General features: G+C 33.6%; 1 protein-coding gene and 1 long non-coding RNA gene across 3 annotated transcripts in view; both read left to right on the top strand.

Moving 5' to 3' along the window:
- LOC143264832 (uncharacterized) overlaps positions 1 to 16,431 on the top strand; it is a 68,359-nt gene extending 51,928 nt beyond the window's left edge. The window contains exon 2 of the long non-coding RNA XR_013038791.1: positions 15,566 to 16,431. This is a non-coding gene — a long non-coding RNA (uncharacterized LOC143264832). The remainder of the gene's footprint in view (positions 1 to 15,565) is intronic.
- The window catches only part of LOC100879051 (E3 ubiquitin-protein ligase MIB1-like), a 350,773-nt gene that overhangs the window by 68,968 nt on the left and 261,493 nt on the right, over positions 1 to 20,312 (top strand). The window lies entirely within an intron of this gene.

Raw genomic sequence — 20,312 nt, 5'->3', positions numbered from 1 at the left:
ACTAGACCAATCTTTAGTGACATTCCAGTGTCAAACACGTCCCCCTAATTATGGAAAATTCCAGTCCAGTGAGGTCGTATACACGTGATATTTCGCAGGTTGAAAATTTTCAATTCGTATCCACGCGTTCCTGTGACAGGGAGAGATTTTTCATCGGTAAATATTAATTAGCGAACGTGGCTTATCGATGGTGCCGTCTGTCGATGAATTTCGGTGGAATTGAGGGACATTTCCGCGTTGCACATGTTAAAACGATGGTTTTCTTTGTTTTAGCTATACGAATGTGTGCTATGTAATTCTGGCAACGATTCTTAATTTTCTGCTAATTAGGTTGTTGCAAATAATTGTCATAATTCGTATTAAAGTATGTTAAATATTTGGTACTTTGGGAAATGATACTACTTAATTTATTTCATACACATTTCCTTCATCCTCTCGCTTGCGATGTACAGAAAATTTCAAACTATATTTTAATATATTTATCGCCAACCAATAAATCCGCTTAAAAATTATAAGAACGTGTCAATGTACTCCCGTTTCTCTCGCATTACGTATATTTAACTTCCTCTACCTAGAAATTATATAACAACAGATATCATTTTTATGAGTCACGTGGCAGTACATTAAAAATTAATACACGATTGTGCCCTGGCTTAAAGCCCCCGTAATTGGGACACCAGTATATAGAAATTAATTCGAACCGACAGTAGACGTAGCAAGCGTCAAATTTTACGAGCACGTCCGGCTGCCAAGGAGGATAATTAAATCCAGAAAAACGTGCTTTCGCGAGTGGAGTTTGGCAACCGGACAATTTATACGTCTAATAAACCCAATTGCACCTTACGTAACGTACACACGGTCGGCACGGCGGAAACGAGTAAAAATTGTCGATATTCCTGAGCGGCGATCGCCCTCGGGGAACACGGACTTTTCCAAGCGAATCTTGGCACCGGAGACCATCCCGTTTCGGTTTCGTTAATCGTGTCTGCCTACTGGCTGGCATCGATCGTAAAAGGATTTCCTGCGGAACAGTCCAGAACAGTCTCGCGAACCAACTGTCGAGGGCCTTCGGCCAGGAACAGCCGGGATTACAGAAAATAAGAGACCGGAAATGCTTGGTTGGCTCGTGTCGCGTTGTTCTCTCGTCGCTCATAATCTCTACGGCAATGAACTCGTCGTTACACGCTCGACTTCCTTACTTTGTTTGCACAGCGGTGTCTATTAGAGAGCCAACGATCCGTGCATACGTGATAATTAGCGTGGCCTCGGGTAGGGACAACGTTGTTTTGCTGTTGTCCTGTGTACTTGCCCGCGACACGATCGAGCGTGAACAACGGAGAAATTTAGCAACCGGAGCCACGCAAACGAGATTAAGGACGCATTAGTAGTCGAGTATTGGATGGGTAACACATTTATTGGAATATTTCTCTGGTGGATAGTATGCGTGCAGAGTTTTGGGGAACAAGGAGTATGGAGGCAGAAGTAGGACGATATGGACAATACTCGATCAAGTTTTTAAGTCCTCGTGGGTTCGAGACTCAAAATTTTTTTCATTTTAAAATTAATAAATTTGTAAATTTACAGGGCCACAAAACTACACAGCTAGAGTTGCAATGTTACATTGTTACAAAGTTGGAAAGTTGCAAAGTTGCAAAGTTGTAAAGTTGCAAAGTTGCAAAGTTGCAAAGTTGCAAAGTTGCAAAGTTGCAAAGTTGCAAGGTTGCAAAGTTACAAAGTTACAAAGTTACAAAGTTACAAAGTTACAAAGTTACAAAGTTACAAAGTTACAAAGTTACAAAGTTACAAAGTTACAAAGTTACAAAGTTACAAAGTTACAAAGTTACAAAGTTACAAAGTTACAAAGTTACAAAGTTACAAAGTTACAAAGTTACAAAGTTACAAAGTTACAAAGTTACAAAGTTACAAAGTTACAAAGTTACAAAGTTACAAAGTTACAAAGTTACAAGGTTACAAGGTTACAAAGTTACAAGGTTACAAAGTTACAAAGTTACAAGGGTACAAGGTTACAAGGTTACAAAGTTGCAAAGTTGCAAGGTTTCAAGGTTTCAAGGTTACAAACCTACAAGTTTACAAAATCACAAACTTACAAAGTTGAAAAGTTGCAAGGTACAATTCTTCAAATCTTCAAATTTTCAAATTTTATAATTTGGGTAAAGCTAAGTCAAAGTTTGCATAAAAAATTGTTAAAACTTGGTAATTTGGATGTTTCGAAACTCAAAAACATGGAAAACTGAAAATCAAGAAGTTTGAAAATTGGAAAACTTGAAAATTTAGGAATTTAAATATATTAATCCAGAAATTTAAGACTTTCGTTATTGAAAACTTTAGAAATGTAGGAATTTAAGAACTGTCGTTATTCGAAAATTTTTACCTTCAGAAATTAGAAAATGTAAGAATTCAAGAATACGCATATTTATAAATTTGAGAATTTGAAAGTGTATATACTACAAATATTTTTGAATTCAAACATTTAGAAATCATTGAATTTTCCATCAGTATTTATAAGTGAATGTCATTTATATGTCCACGAATACATGATAACTCTACACTTTAAGGCTTCGAATAAAAGAAACATTCAAATGAAACAAAAATTTTCTTTCCAATTAGAACTAAATTGCAGAAGTAGCAAACCTTGTTCTTAGAGGGTAGTTACACAAACATTTGTACATTTGTAAGTAAATAAATAAATAAGTTATCACAATGCTTTGTATCTGAACCTTAAACGAAATTGAAGTTTCTTCAATTAATTTTCTTGATTATCCTATCACTTCCGGCTCGATTCATCGCTGCCTCGCATTTAATCTAACAAGATAGGTATGTCGAACTTACGGCTTTGCGGATCGAATAGTCTGCTATTAGATTGTATGCGGTTTGTGTTTAACATGTTCGAATTAATACATCAGTAGGTTTCCCTATTAATTAGCTTCTGTGGAGGTACGTTCGTGGTGAACCGGAACGTAGAATATACGATATCGAGCCGCTATAGCGTTATACCAACATTTAATACCTCAAAGACATTGAAGCAATATCACGCAATTGTACGTTCAATTAACGACAGCTAATAAAGAAAATCTTCAAGATTATTTTTCGTTTTTAAGTTAGACTACCAACCAAGAGTACTCTGTTTCTTCAATTTTACCAGTCAGGAGTTTCAAATACGTCAATTCCGTTCAAAGGCATCAACAGTTCTGTTCAAACGCATCAGAAATTCAAATGCATTAATCTCTGTGACTATATGAGCAATCGATTCCGAAATTCACACAAGAATTTCTTGTAATTGAAATGAGTTTTCCGAGAATGTGAACGATATTCAAGAGCTTTGAAAACTGAACAATTTTTAAAGAACACTGTTTTAAAAGGAGATGTCAGGTCAGGAGATGTAAAGTTGTCACGTAAGTTTAAATATAACACGTGAAAATATCAAGACAAGCCATTGAAAAGTGCATGTAAATACAGTAAACTGTTTTAAAAAATTATTTCTTGAAGATGGTTTTCTCATATTTGAATGATCTCAAAATCGTCTGCTTGGACGAATTAACGCACGATCAGTAAGTACGTGAGCGGAATCAGAGGTTGAAAATTATTTTTATTCATAAGGTAACCATACGTTTCTATCAGGATCTCAACGCACACGATTCTTCATAGTTCGAAGTAAAAATTTCTGACGACGAGTGCTATTCTGTTCCCGGTGACTTATGCATGTGGCTCACGTCTTATCCAGCTAGCATCCTTTCATTCTTGCAATTCTTCTGTCTGGCTGTTTTAGTTCACCGGATGTCAAGCTGACAGTAACGCTAGTTGGTTCGCATGACTCGTTCATCTTGAAACTCGCTTGGAAAAGGGGGTCACGCCGATCTTCTTTCGCTTCTTTTCCAACGTCGATTCCTACATAGCCGTCGTTATCCCTTTAGCCGCTCCAAGTTTGAAAAGCCACGAGAAGCCGGAGCCTTAGTTTCCCGAGTTTGGATCGCGTCGCACGAATTTGCTGATTTCGTTGATTCGTTCGCCGAAGTCTCTAAGCCGATCAATTGCTAGGGGATCTGCTAAAGTTGCGTTTCACTTTGATGATACAGCTTGACAACTTTAGTCGACTCAAGTTTTGTGAATGCGAAAGTGTCACTCGGAAACTGTAAAGAAATAAGCAATCGGGGAAAATTAAACAAGTTTTTAGTTCGAAATAAATGTGTGGAAACTTTTCCGATCAATCTGCTTTGCTGTAACTTGTACTTTAATCTATTTTAAAGAATTCGTATGTGAATTTTATTATAATTGCATTTTCAGGTAATATGATTATTCCTTATTGTTTAATATTGCATTAAAATATTGATTTTATGCTTTTTTTATTATATTCATTTCATTTGCTTTTTATTAATCAGAATGATTTTATTAATCTTGTTATTAATATTTAAAATGCATAAAACATTTTGAACCAATATTTTATTATACTTTATATTACAATTGATCGTGTAGCTGTTATTGCTATTATTGCTTTTTACCTTTTCATGAATTAATAGCTGCTTTATATATTCATACAAGAATATATGTATTCTTTACACTGAATAGGAATTTCCTTTAAAATCTATATACTCATTTTCTATATTTTATATTTCTATATGTCAAAATTTGTATTTCCAAATATCTATATTTCTTAATCTCCATCAAACGTCTATACAAATGTCTATACAAATGTCTGTCCTCAAGTGTCTATACACATGTTTAGAGTCGTGCATGCTTATATTTACCAATTTGTGATATGTGCTATTTTCTTGATGGAAAGTTTTAATATTAATAATTATGCATATGATTTTTTATGTCGTGGAGCATGGCCTCAATTTCATTTTAGTTCAGTGCTACCAACACTCCGCAAAAATAATGCAGTCAGTATTTCAAGTAATTATAGTAGTTTCGATGCTTTCGTTCTATATGAGTGTAATAAAGCAAAGTTTTATTGCTATAATAATTTTATGTAGTAGAAATGTAGGTTTTTAAAAACTATGAGAATGTTATAGAAAATTATAAAATACCTGATTGTTATATTTATGGTTGTGAAATTATCATGCAAGTAGAAAGAATAATTATAATTATTTCTTCTCACACATTTCTCTACGTTTGTAATCACTAATTTCTTACTCGTTACACATATTAATTTTTTAATAGTGTTTTTGTAACCCTTAAATAATATTTTCATTATCTAGACATTTAAAATAATAACTTTTAATCCATTTCATTCATTTCAGAAGTCAACGTCTATGAATAATCGTCTTTCGTTCTTGATTAATTGTTCTCCATTGTATTTGTGAAAATAATTAATTACAAACATCGTGGCCTTGATGAATTAAGAATTCTACTTATCAACACATATTGTTAAAAAATTTATCTTTGAGCTCGCCTTGACGTTATCGCGATGGAATAATATCGAATTTTTACTCGGTTCGAATAATTAATTTTCGAATAGCGTATTACTAGTCTTTGCTTTGTGTGGCGGCATCCAATTTTGCTGAGCTCGCCAGGGTTGTTCGAGCTGATCATTTAGATAGAGATTCGCTAAGTTGCATCACGACTTTGACGAGAATAACACGATGCAGCCTGTCACTTTGAAATTTCGTGGCCGATAGCGCTGAATACTCGTGTACCGTTTGCATATAACGCAGTTTAGCGTGCCAGGATTAGATTAGATCTTCAAGGTTTTCATAGAGTAATTAATTCCGTACGGTGTTGGGTCGTACTCGTAAAACAGTATTTTCTCTTATGAATTCAATGTAATCTCCGTTCTGACATCTTGTTTCATTTTACTGAATGAATTCAATTTTCGACAAAAATCTCACATTACTATTAGACACTCCACACTTCATTTTTATCATTTTTATCATGAGCATTTAATAACACTTTTACAGAAATTTTTATTTGGACCAACCACATATTAAATACTATCAAAATTGGCATATTTTATAAATGTCAATCATATTGAAATTATATTGAAATATTAAAGTATTCTTCTTATATCAATATGTGCTCTAAAGCAAACCTTGAAGAATATTCAAAGTCATGAATAATTTTATTAAAATACCACAAACTGAATTATGTAATAATTTCGATATCAGTTGCTTTTTATAATTACCCTTTCTCGCATTAAAAATCTGGTATAAAAATAAAATTTGACTATCAAAATCAGTTCATCACCTTCATACGTGCAAGTACAGAAATAAAGATTGTAGTCCTTTTATAGGGGTGGTGTATTTTTAAGAGCGGCATATGTTTCCTGCCCTTCGTCGCTATTTTTCTCAATGCAAGCTTTACTCCGCGGTGTACAAAATGTGGAATTGAATATTCTCAAATGAGGGCTGAAATGAGCCAGGGAGGAACTTTGTCGTGCGCGTTCTCTCAGAAAAATGGAAGTTTTAGTTTTCGTTGAAAACCATAAATGTAACGTCTGCTCGTTCGTAGCACGTCGACTCGACGAATCGTAAAAAAGACAAGGAGAAACGAGAAACGCTATGAAAGTACGACATACTGTATTGAAGTGGTAAAGGGAAGGAACGAAAGAGAGGGAAAGCAACTCCGATACATGCATAAACGCGTTTATCGCCGTTGTAACACGAGCCACGTGTACGTACAGAGTGTCCCACTGGAATCATTAATATTCAAGAGGTACACTGGATCAGATTTTATTCACACCAACCGTCATAAAGCAGCGAATTGATGTTCCCGCGGATACAGATGTTCTGTAGCAGCCCATGTGAAATGTGGAACACCGACCGCGACTGATGCGTTGTGCTTAGAGCGGCTGATAGCGCAGTTAAAAATTTTATTGCCGATGAAACGCGACAGGCTAACGACTGTCTGTGCCGAATATTCATATTCGTATAATGGAATGATATTTTTAAAGTCGCCGAAAAAATTTTTCTGTTTTCTCGTTATCGTGGACTCTGGTTATATTGCCGCGCACCGAGTTACAACAGAGAGCGATTGTGAAATTGATATAGAATTAACAGCAAGCTCTGCTACTGGCAATGTTAAGGATTCGATGATTTAAAATTTCATTATGCAAGAAAAATTTACATTTTATTTTACATTGAAATATTTTCATTTTGTTTTATACAAAAAACTTGTGTCATTTAATTTTACTTAAAAAGAAGAAATTTGTATAAATTACATATTATTTTATAAATTATAATTTTTATGAATATTTCAGAAATTTTAAGTTTTTATTTTACGTAAATGTTTAATAGCATCACAAGATCATAAAGGTATTAATAAAAGTTTCATTGCATTTTTTCGATAACGGCAAAAATCGAATGTATAAAACTTCCATTGTTCGATAATGTTCCGAAAAATTATAGCCAGGTTAAAAATGTTGGTCCAGCAAACGTTTCGTTATACCATATAAATTAAATGTTGTAGGTTTGAATGCAATTATTTTCATGTGGACACGTATAACATTGCTGAAATTTCATCAGTGTTTATACAAAATTATCCATTCTGTTCAGTTGAATTTCAATGAAATTTCATAATAAAGCTCGTTTGTTATATAGCAAGCTTAATAAGCAATAAGTCTTTCATTATTCTGCATCGTTCGAGTTTTCCCTGTTTCAAGTAAATTTAATCCGTCGATCTCTCTTGTTACAGAACGTTAACGTTACCCACGTTACGACACTTAACGTGGCCATATCTCGTGACATAAATCCACTTTACTTCCCTACAGTGTAATCTCGCAAGTCGAATTCCTGTTTCAACGAGAGACAACCGTGTTCCATCCCCGCATTGATTAAAGTTTTAACCCCACGTGATTCCTGGCCAATTTCTCCGTACTTCCCTTCGAACGAGCCTTTAAGATCACATCTCTCGTCCATGGTGACCCTCATTGGCCCTTATCTACCTTCCCGAGAGCGTATCTCGTTTATTTAACTGGATCTACAATTGCAGTTGAAAAGATTCGCGTTGGTCACAATTTTGTTGCATTAATTATACTGTTCTTAACTGATTACGCGAATCAAATGAAGTCTGAATTCAGATAAGAGATGGTAAACTTTTGTCGAGAATTGCAACGAGTACGTTATACCTAATATTAATTTAAAAATGTTAATGAACGTGTTAACTGAAAGAAATAAGATAATTTCTGAAATATATAAAAGTATAACAACAACGGAGTTTGCTTTAATGCAGCTCATCATTCCTTAACTTGATCCGTTTATTTTGAAAGCGGAACGCGTCCATTTTTTATTATTGCGAGATATTTAAGAACTTCTATAAATTTAAAAATATTAATAAGCAGTAATGGACGAATTTTTGAATGTACGTTTATGTACTTGACTTTCAAAATAAATGAAATTTTAATCGTAAATGGAACAGATAATATTTCAATTGTTATTCTTTTTTATAATCTGTTTGTGTCATTTTGGACCGCATTGTCTTCGTATTCAGGTTTTCCAACATTCTTCTTTTATTATCAATTCTTATGGGTCTCATTTCTGTAAACATAATAAGCATAATAAAATTTCCTGGAAATGAGGATTTTACTGGAGTGGCGTTATTACCCAGAAAAGTATTTTTATTTTCTTATTATTACCTACCAGCTTCATCTTAAGATACATCAGAGTTCTCATTTTCTTTGAAATCATTCTGTACCATATTTTTTAACGAAATAAACAATTTTTAATTTTTAAGTAACAGTATAATAAAATTTAATTTTAATAAAAGCATTAACTGTCATATTATTACCTATAAAATTGTTCATACCACAATTGTAATATCTGGTTATAATTAATCATATAATATCATTAACATTCATTAATTTCATTCATCAATTTCATAAATTTCGTTAATAAAAAGCTACATTATAAATATTAATATTTGGAATCAAATGTTTATTCAATGAGAAAAATTTTTTTTTTTTTTTTTCAAATCATATTTTGTAAGCTTTCATGAGTGATTTAAAATTTCATCACAGTTTCCCGCCATTGAAAATGCAAGTTTCAAAGAAATACAAAAAACAAGTTTTAGTACCAAAATTGAATGAAAATTTTTTGTGAAATTAAGTATTTTGCGAGCGCAAAAAACATTTCGGGTTTTCCCGGCATTCATTCTCTTTTTTTTCACCCTTGCTTGAATCGTTTTAGTGTTCTCCGCTTGCTTTATGGGCAATAATTTTTAAGCGTTGAACTTTTATCTCTGCGCTCGTTTAAATTTCCGATGCAAAACACGGACGAGTCCAGTTCAGCAACGCGATAACTTATCTTGACGTATTCCCGACGAAGTTCAAACTGTGGCGGAAAGTTTTTGCGATAGGAAAATTAGTTTACCTTTGGCAAAGCTATTGAAATTCGCCGACTACGTAAAGGCTGATGAATCCTGAAATGTTTACTTGAACGTTTTCCTACTTGATTTAAAGCGTGAACGAAACAGCGTAAAACATGATACTTTGAACTGCTGGTTTTAATTAAATTACGCAAAATTGTTCAATACGAAATTATTCTATATGATGTCATTAAAAAATTTAAGCATTTGATAGTTTATGAATATTTAAATTCAAAATTTTCTACTTTACAAGTATTTAATTTACTACGTCATTTTTTAGTTTACAATTATTAATTTACTTGATAATATTCTATTTTACAATTCATTACAGTTTACTGAATAATTTTGCTATTTTACAATTGTTAATTTACTGGATAATTTGCTATTTTACAATTATTTGTTTACAGATAATTTTCTATTTTACAGTCATTAATCTACTATATAATTATTATCAGATAATAATAATTAGTTTACCAGATAGACTCAAAAGGTTTTAGCCATACCAAAGAACAAAACGTCAGTAAATACCAATATTTTCAACATGCCATAACTTATGATTTTTTCAGCAAACATCAGACAGAATGATTTAATTATTGCTGTAATGTTAGCACAAAGAATGTTTAAATATTAGGAATATTTTGGAAATGAAATTATTAATGGACGAGTTACAATTGAAATAAAACACGAAACTCAATCATTGCAAAAATATGAGTCAGATCTATCGCGTTTCACCAGTTATGTGGGTCACGTATGGGACACGATATAAGGGAGAGGTTAACTCTCCGAAAATGAGAAATTTATGGAGGCCCCAATAAATCTTGGTGTCACGCCGATTACGAGGATCGACTGTTCGAGTAGATATTCCGTTATTTTATCGAACATGGATACCTCGAGGGAAAGAAACGTGACTGTTAAACCGTTAATCGATCTGTAACGATGTTCGCGTGTCCATTAGAAATTATGAGGTTGCCGGAAATATCGTCAGAGTAGTTAACGCCGCGGAGCATAATTCAGCGGGTGTTCGGGCCCCATGGGTGTATAGGGTGACACGTCGGTATGGCAAACTTCTATGAACTCTAATATAGAGCGGTGTATTCAGAGAGACCGGGAGAGTTCACGGCTATCTTAAATTGAATCTGCCGCCAATGCCAATGCGGCTCGTGTCGGGACTCTTGGGGTTCGCTCTCCTTATTTCGTGCCGCTGTTATCATTTTCTCTCCGCGGGCATTATCCCCTTAAGAAGAGCCGTGTATGCTGCTGATGCTTTGCTTAATCGATTTCACTCGCACCGCTGTGATTACGCCCTGCTAACGAAGCCTCGTTAATTATCATTCGGGGTTCGTCCGTTTCGTCCACCTCGCTCCTATTCTCGCGTAATTTCTCAGATACTGTACCAACATGAACGAAGAAGATACATGGTATAAGTGAAAAATGAACATCACTGTGAGAATAACTCGAGACACGAAAAAAATCCTCTGAAGACGTAATTTGATGTGAGTTTAGGTATATTTGAGGTAATACCAACGCAAATGTGAAATTTTTTGTTCACAAACTTGTGCCAACAGATATTTTTACATTTTTATGATTAAAAGACCAAACGGTATAATTTGTACTACACTTACTGCTTTAATTGATACTTTTACCAACATATTTGTGACATTATTTTGATTTAAATGAGACTAAACACGAAGTAACTCGGAGTATAACTTTAACAACTTATTGGGTGAAAACTTCAATATAAGCGAAACTCTTGGAATTGTAATTAAATAATTTTTTGATTACGTCGTTTTTTGTTTCATTTCAATCAGGAAACTGTTACAAATTTTGGTAAAAATTTCGTAACAATAAAATCATAAATATAGAAGTTCTATTCTAGCATTAGGATTGTTCCTTCAATGCTACTGTTTTTTTTACGTTCAGTCGTTTGCTTATGTTCGTCGTCTTTGTCGGCAAACGTCAATGTATACGTTATAAGCAAGCTCAGAATCGAAAGATTAGCTTATATCAAGACTTTACTCCGTAGCATCGTGATTCGTTGATTTCGTTTATCGGACCCGCGTCTTGACGGGTTTGATGGATCACTTTGACCGAGCTTCGCGTGTCGATCGAGGTTATCGATCAACCGATATCGGTGCAACGAGTGAATTTGCTATTCGGGGCGAATAGCTACGTTGCTTTGATTTGCAAGCTGTTGCCCAGAGATCGGTAAGATAGTGCTCAGTTGAATGTAGACCTTCTATTACCTGCGCTGTTGAGATAAAATAACTCAGAAAGTATATTCTAAGAATTTATTTTGAATTGTTTTGATGAAAGGAATTGACATGAAAGGAATTGAATTAAACTCTAAAGTTATGAAAACTTAAAAAATATTATAGCTTCACCCTTTAACTGCGGGTGTGGTTTATAAACCTCATGCTAAAATTATAACCAGAGGCGGGTATATAAACAAGAAACTAATTTTTGCTAATATTAAACAGTGATTTCATATACCACTAAAAATAAGTATAAATACAGAAAAATATCTTTTAAGATATAACATCAATAAGTAATAAAATTAAATGAATATTAGTTGAGATTAAATTAAAACTTATTAAAAACAAATACAAAAAGTACTCGTAGTCAAAGTGTTAAAACTCTCAAATTGTTAAAACTTGGCTGCAAAGTTTAAAAAATAGAAACCTAAAAAACTTGAAAATCTAAAATTCAAAATTCAAAAAATTATGAAATTTCAAATTTATGGAACGAAAAATTATAAATTGATAACAGATATATTTTATGAATACGTCTCACGGTTGTATGAGGGTTAAAGACAAACCCGGTCGAATCGATGAAACTCATTGAACCTCAGAGAATTCCGCTCACTGCTCCTCGGGCGAACCTCGAAGCAGAATAGAGCGGGTTTGCATAGGATTCTTGCTGATCCAAAGTTCGAAAAGGGCTGGGCAGACGATGACAGATCAATACTCACACTATTGCTTCGATTGGCTCCTCTTCTGGCCCAGAATCATTCACCCTTGCAGGGATTCCTTTCGTACGCTTTGCTCCCCTATAATGGCCCGCTATATAAGCGGCCGTCTTCTTCCCCAGACTGATCCTTTTATATGATAATTGCAACGTATTTGCCAGAGATCGTGTATAAACTGGCGGGCTTTATTGGAACGAAGCACCGCATTGTGGCTCGGCACAAGGTCGACAGATTCGAGCCGGTTTCTTCGTCTTTCTCCGTCTTCCATTGCCCTCTGCCTTTTACTATCTACACCCTCATTCATAAGTCATACGATACTTACTACCTTCAATTTTACGATAATGAGACACGTTGATGTGGTTTAGATGCAACTCGTAATGGAAGAAACTTTTTATACGAGAATTCAATGGTTGAGATTTGGTGAGGGAGTTTTGTGGATGGTCCTCAGATGGATTTGTAATGGACAGTGCAAGTAGATTCTGAAATCCTTAAATTTTTTAATTTTCTCAGATTTGTACAAATTTATGGTCTCACAGATTTGTAAAGTTTCTCAAATTTCTGAAATCTGTTAAATCTCTCAAATCTTAAAATTTTTTTAAATATTTTAAAATTCTAAAATTTTCCAGGCTCTGAAATTCTCAAATGACAAATTTTAAATCCCCCATTCCTATGTCTGCAAATACTTAGATTCTCAAATTTATACACCCCAAAATCCTAAATTCCCAAATTGCCTAAGTTCCCATATTTCTAAACTCCCACACTTCCACAAATCCCAACATTTTCAAATCTCTACATCTTCAAATCCCTCACTCCCAAATTCCAATATCCCCAAATTCTTAAACTCACAAATTTCCAGAGCCCCAAATCGCTAAATTCCCAAATCTCCAGGTTTCCAAATTCCTAAATCGTGAAATCTGTACATCTCCTAATTCCTACATCTCCAACTCCATATATCCCCAAGTTTTCAAATTTCAAATCCCTACATCTCTAACTCGTTAAATCCCCAAGTTTCCAAATTTCAAATCCCTACATCTCCAACTCGTTAAATTCCTAAATTTCCAAATTCTGAATCCCTACATCTTCATATCCCTACATCCTCAAATTCCTACATCCCCAAATCCCTACATGTCCAAATCCCTTCATCCCCAAATCCCTACATCTCCAATTTACTAAATCCCCAAATTTCCAAATTCCAAATCCCTATATTTCCGACTCTCTAAATCCCCAAGTTTCCAAATTCCAAATCTCTACATCTCTACATCCCTAAATCGCCAAATCCATACATAAATCGCTAAATCCCCAAATTTCCAAATATATAAATCCTGAAATTCTCAAATTTCCAAAGCCTTAAATCACTAAATCCCTATGTTTTCCTACGTTCTTAAATTCGTTCGCTTGGTTACCGTATGTCCCCTAGGGAAGTCAGATTGGCTGCACAGCAAGTGGCGCGATATAGGTGATCAAATACTTTGAAACGACGGTCTATTTCAAGGATCACTATAACTACGGAAGATTCACGTGGCTCCTGGAGGTACAATAGCGTTTATAATTTATTCCTGACCTATTCAAAAGCTCTCTTACGAGGCTACTAAATATTCACGTAAAGTCGTGCTAGAAAAGCAACGGTAGTTGAATGCCCGAAGGGTTTTAAGCAATTTCGAAGAAAAGATTATGTTCACGTAGACAGAGGCGAATGAGAATGGTGTAAGAACTATGTAGCTAGCAGGATCGTCTAGGAACCAACGAAGAAAGAACGCAAGGCCTTCGAGGGTGGAAAAGGGTGGGAAAAAGTGAAACTAATTTTCGTTCGAGCCTGAACTCTCGTTGGTCTCTTCTTTCTCCGTTCTCTTCCCAATTCGGAAAGTTTCCTCTGCTTACCTAGCAGGAAGTTGGTATCCGTGGTACGTTAATCCCGCAAATAGATGACTTTACGAAATGGTACGAGGCTCTCTGAGAAAACGGTGAATCCCACGGTAAAAAGGATAAGCTCTTGCAGCCTCCGGCATGTTGCTCGTTCACTTTTCGAGCTGCTTGGAAACGTGTACGCGTTTTGTAGGCTGCCGCCCGCGAGGATACACCGGTCTCCAGCCATCTTTTCAAAGACCTGACAAACGTTCCTTCGCAATTTCAACTCCTGCTGTAACTTTTCGAGCTCTGCCTTCTCCTGGAAGGATACATGGTTATACAGGGTGTACCTCGTTACTGGAACTTTGATTACTGTGCGAGTATAGAAATTGCATGCTGGATGATTCGCGCAGTTGTTGAATGCACATCACTGTACTTACAAAAAAGGAATTGTTCTGTGAGTATAGTACTCTTTGAACCATTCATCTTTTTACTTTGACATTTTTCTGTAGTAGTACTGATAATGGAGTTATAATACAGTAGTGTGAGTCATCCTATATATTTTCACCTAATATGAAAAACACTGTAGCTTTGATACGGTGTTTTGCGACTATAATATAAATTTATTTGAAAAGCAAGCAACATTTTCTTGATATATGTTTCTATTTTGAACGGTCAGAAATAAAATATTGTAATTTGGACCTTTTTAACTGTCGGTCCTAAAGACATTGCATTTTCAATTACAGGGAATCTGACATCGAATTTTAACAGCTCGTTATTAATAATATTGTATGATAAAATGCTGTTATATTCAAATTTAGTGAATGTGAATTTGTAAATTAATTTTGAATCACATGGTCTTGAACTTTTAATTGATCCTTTATGTAGATTTTTTTAGTAAGTGCAACAAGTATGGCTTTATACAATACAGTGCTGTTGTTGATAATTGAAATTGAATTTGACTTACAATGAATAATACATTAGTATTTTAATTGCATTTATATTTTTACTAATTTAATCGCATTTGCGTAGCAACTTTTTAGCGTACGTGACAATGTGCATGTTTATTAATAATATTAGATTTGTTTAATGTAGTTGATTTGGAATTAATGTAGTCTTCAAGCATACACTCCTTGTATTTTGGAATTCTTAAAATTACAAAGTTGTCAAAAACTAAATTTATTAATTCCATAAGTTTAATGAAATAAACAATGTAACAATGTTACTTTAACATCATCAATTAAAATAACAGAATTATAATTGTACATAAAATTTCAAACACATTTTTGCATAAAAATATATTTACAAATAAGCAAGTATACCCAAAATTGTACACAAAACGTAACAATACAAATTGAGCTAAAATGATCCTGTTTTCAAAGTGTGAGTTTTAATCTTGCAAATCATAAGAATTTTGTAGGGAGATTCTTCTTTTTCCAGGTGTTTCAACGAAACCCATTTTATCTACGGCACGTTACAGCCGTGCAAATGCCAGGAAGCAAGACCGCTTTCACAGTCACTTAGTTCTTCAAGTAGAGAGGGCCGGATAAGAAGAAGGACAAAGAGAGAGACAGAAAGAGGGTGGAAGGAAAAGGGCGAGCAGAAGAGCACTTAAACACTCTGACAGTTAAATTTAAACTTGCCGGTGTTGCATGGGCTATCATCCTACGGTGTTGATCTGCACTGTAATCTCAAGATTCGACTGATGTTGGCTCATTGCTTTTGTTACCTGACCCACTTTTCCCCATCATTTATGATTAATTCTTTGCTTTTCAACAGGTTCACCTTGTAAGAGTGATATTTACAACATTAAAAATATTAAGAAATAAGGAAAGAATAAATAAAATTAATGCATGTATGCAACAGTGATGTTGTTTGACCCTACAAGAGTTAACATACTCTGAAATATTTGTTACCTCAGAACTAATGTTATTTTGTTGACAGGTTCATGAAGAGTTAAACTACCCTTTGCACTCGAAAGGTATTTTTGCTGTTGGCATAACCCTAAAGTTTTTTGTCGACAAACTTAATGAATTCTTTTAAAATTATTATTTCTCTATTATTAACTCCCATTGGTGTTTCGCTATGTCTATACATATGTATAGTGCTCTGAATTTAATTAAAAACCTATTTTTAATAACCCTTTAATAACCTATTTTATATTGTTGATTTAAGCCAAATAGTGAGTGTGAATTACGTTTTGAGTAGAAAGGGTTAACCTATAATCCTTTCGGCAGTCGGCTGATTAACTATTACTGCAATGTTAAGATAAATAAAAAGAAATTAAATGTTAATTATATTTTGTATTTAATTGTTCGAATTACATTTGTTTTAGAATAGTATAATATACTTCTAATTGATCAAGTTATAATTAATTTTAAAGTTTGATCCTCGTGCAAATACGATTTTGTCGCATTGAAACTGTAACATGTGTCATGTGTCTGACCCGACGTTATAAGCCAATGGGTTAAATTGTGTACTAAAATTGTTGTGTGTATTTTATAGATAAATCGTGAAGGATCCGTCTGTGAAACATTTATTATAGGAATTCAACGGTCACAGTCATCAAAAAGTCATCGATGAGTTTTTCCCGTGGAATCTCTTCCAAAGCTGCCGTGATAAGGTCTCGAATAGCCGGTTAAAGGGTTTCCGAGAGACCATAACCAGCATTTTACAACGTACAACGGCCTTTATATGGTGTAAGAAGTTTAATAAAGACCGGTCGAAGCACGAGTTTTCTTTATTACACACTCCTAATACTTCATCTCCTTGACTGCAACCCGCTGGAAAATTCTTTGTAAATAAAAACTCCTTGAAAATTACTGTTTCGTGTTTATATCTACCCGTTCTAATATTTTCCTTGCTTTGTATCACTGCCAATTGTAAATTGATCATTTTTAATTTTGTAGACGTATAAAAGTACTTGTACATACTTTTTGTGAGAAAATGGTTGATTAAAGTAGATACAACGAACTCTTGTTATATTGTCCCACTAGTATTTGTTTTATTGAAACTAAAGTTGAAATATGATACATAAACAGTGGTGTAATCTGAGAATATTCAGTGTATCATAAAATGCGTTTATGTGGGTAGTTAAAAAGTGTTATGGTGAAATTAATTTCATAAAAAGAGACTTGAGACGTGTTTCATAAATTGTTTTGATAGCATTTATGCAATATTGCTTAAGCTTCTTTTTTTGGATTAATGGCACTGTAAATCATTATTGTATTAAGTATTCTATATTTCTAAATATTTAGAAAGAAATATGATACTTCTTATAATAATGGCAGATCTTTTATAAAATATTATAATCAAGTTAATGAGAACTAATTTAATTATCAGAAATAATTTGTTGTAATTAAAATTTATTCCCGAACGCTTTATACTTTAAAATACTTCTGAATACAAATTAAAATACATAATGCAAACTGTATTTTAGTAATTCGATATTTTAATATTTCAAAATATTTTATCGTTACTTCAATATATATTGTCTATAGTATTTTGTTATTCAAAACATATAGTTTGATTATTTTTTTTTTAACGAGTATACAAGCCTAATTTTAATTTAGGTGTTACAGAATACTTCAAAATTTATTATAATAAAATTTATTTCCGCAATAATGGTGAATATTAATATAAATATGCTGCGTACGATATACATTGTAAAGCTATAAATGTTCAATTTATTGAATTATTTGCAATTTAATTATGTATTAATATATTTATATTTTTAACCGTCGTTATTTTTATCTGTTTCAGGTAAGTGAAGCATGTGTACCAACTGTCTGGCGGAAAATCAACTACAAGGTATTATATTAGGTTGTTGTTTGACTCATTTAAATTAAGTTTCAAATTGACGTACTATCAATGAGTGCTATCTTATACTTTTATGTCATAAAATTATCTAACATTCTATATTATGGTAATAATATGAAATATACCTCACCGATATCAATGACCTTGAAGCATTGCTAAGACTTCATAATGAACAACTTTTCCTTGCATATAATAATTGCTGCTTATTTTGAGGATAGACAAGTCCATTTGGATACAATAAATTTTTACTTACGATGAAATTAGAAATGAAATTGAAAAATAAATAAACAGACGACTAAACATAAATTGTAAAGATGGCTAAATAATATACACAGTTTTACTAAATATAATATTATCGTCGGATTTCTCTCTTCGCGTTCTCTCAAAAAGTCTTTAATGAAATGCCCCCGTTCCCATGTCTTCCCCAAGGTTTTATAGGGAACACATCCCCACTTTGCACTTTTGGGAAAAATACAATCAAGTCGGATTGCGGGCCTAGAAAGCATCAACTAAGTCCTTTAATCCTAGTCGCGAAACACTTCGAGGGACTCCTTAATTTATGGTGGCCCTAAATCTATTCCGGTTATTGTCCATTCGCTCTTACAAAATTAATATACACATTAATTTTTTATTTCCATAAAAATCAACACATATTTCAAGAGAATTACCTTAACAAATTTTGTGATTTATAATAAGAGTCTTGTGAACCGGTTATTTGACCGCTTTGATAGTTTCAGTGTTAAACATTATTAGATAATAAACTTTGATTATTTAACAGCACAAAATATACAAAATTTGACCATTAATGCTTGCCAACATTTTTAAATTTATTAAAATCCTTAAATATCTCGCTATAATAAAAAATATTAGTATATATGCATTTCAAGGTCATTGAAATCGATGAAGTGTGTTCTTTTCAAGATAATTACCCTTCTTATTAGATACGCAACAACCTAATACTTCAAGTGGTAACAAACAGGTATTTGAAAATATTTCACAATGTCATTCGCTGTTAGTCACGGAATTCGATAAAAAAAGAGTGGTCGATGCACTTTCACGATTAACCTTTCTTTTATGCTTCTCTGTCCGTGTTATCGCTTCAATTATAATTACGAAATCACAAGTCTGTTCACAAAGCAACAATGGGGACGCCATTGTCATTGTACGAAAGGGGAGGAACGGACGAGAGAATTAATGAAAGAAGGAAAGAGGCAGTCTTGTTAAATAAACTATCCCCGATGTCAAGAAAGCTGAGCACGTACAAAAGCCTCAGTTATCCTCTCTGTCGATCTACGTACAACCGATACAAAGTAACGAGGTAATTAAAAAGCAGTCGGGCTGCCCTCAATTAGCAACGTGTTTCTGGATTTTCAACGATCTGCACGATTTTCTGCAAGATCTCGTATGGCTCCTTTTGTACGGGACACGATCTTTCATAACGGAATAAAATGTGCCCTGAATACATATAACACATAATATATAAAACAGATATGTATACAAGATATACATATAATATTGTATATAAGGGTGTCCGCGCCAAAGTGTTACACCTTAATATCTCATGAACTATTGATGTCACGAAAAAGTGCTTATATGGAAATTGCAGGGTAAAAGAGGCCCTATGTTTTGGCAGAAGCAAAATTTTTTTATTGTTATTAATGTAAAAGATATGATGGTGAAGTTTCGTTTTTTTAAATGGAACTATATTTTTTTCTCGATCAGGTGATAGTGCTTTTCAAGATGAATTCATCAAGGTTTTATGTACTTACCCGATTTTTATTAGTTTTCGAGATATAACGCTTAGAAATTTACTGATTTTCAGCAGTGACATCTCGGTTTGACGAGTAAGTCATAAAAACGTTCTTATTGTTACGGTAAGTGCCGCTGGTTTGACTCTGCCTGCCGAAACAGATAGGCGGGGTGTATGGTCAAAATGGCAGGTTCGAAGAGTAAGAAATGTGAAAAGTATTGTCCATTACGGTTTAAGTTTTCCGTATCGAAGATGATATTAATTGTAATTTGGAAGGTTGGGACATTTATTTAAATGTTTCAGTACAAGGTAGGTATAAAGACAATTTAACAATATAACTGACTTGAAAAATAGAATACACAATGCATGCGTAAATATCCCGTGCGAAATTATGAAAAACGTCGAGAACGAATTTGTAAAACGTATACAAACTTGTATTTCAAATATCGGAAAGCACGTGGAATAAATTTTTTGCATATTATTTTTTGTTAAATTGTCTTTATACCTACCTTGTACTGAAACATTTAAATAAATGTCCCAACCTTCCAAATTACAATTAATATCATCTTCGATACGGAAAACTTAAACCGTAATGGACAATACTTTTCACGTTTCTTA

This window comes from Megachile rotundata, chromosome 1 (assembly GCF_050947335.1).
Source record: "Megachile rotundata isolate GNS110a chromosome 1, iyMegRotu1, whole genome shotgun sequence".
Classification (NCBI taxonomy): domain Eukaryota; kingdom Metazoa; phylum Arthropoda; class Insecta; order Hymenoptera; family Megachilidae; genus Megachile; species Megachile rotundata.
The sequence above is the reverse complement of the archived record's forward strand: the minus strand, read 5'-3'. Positions and strand labels throughout refer to the sequence as shown.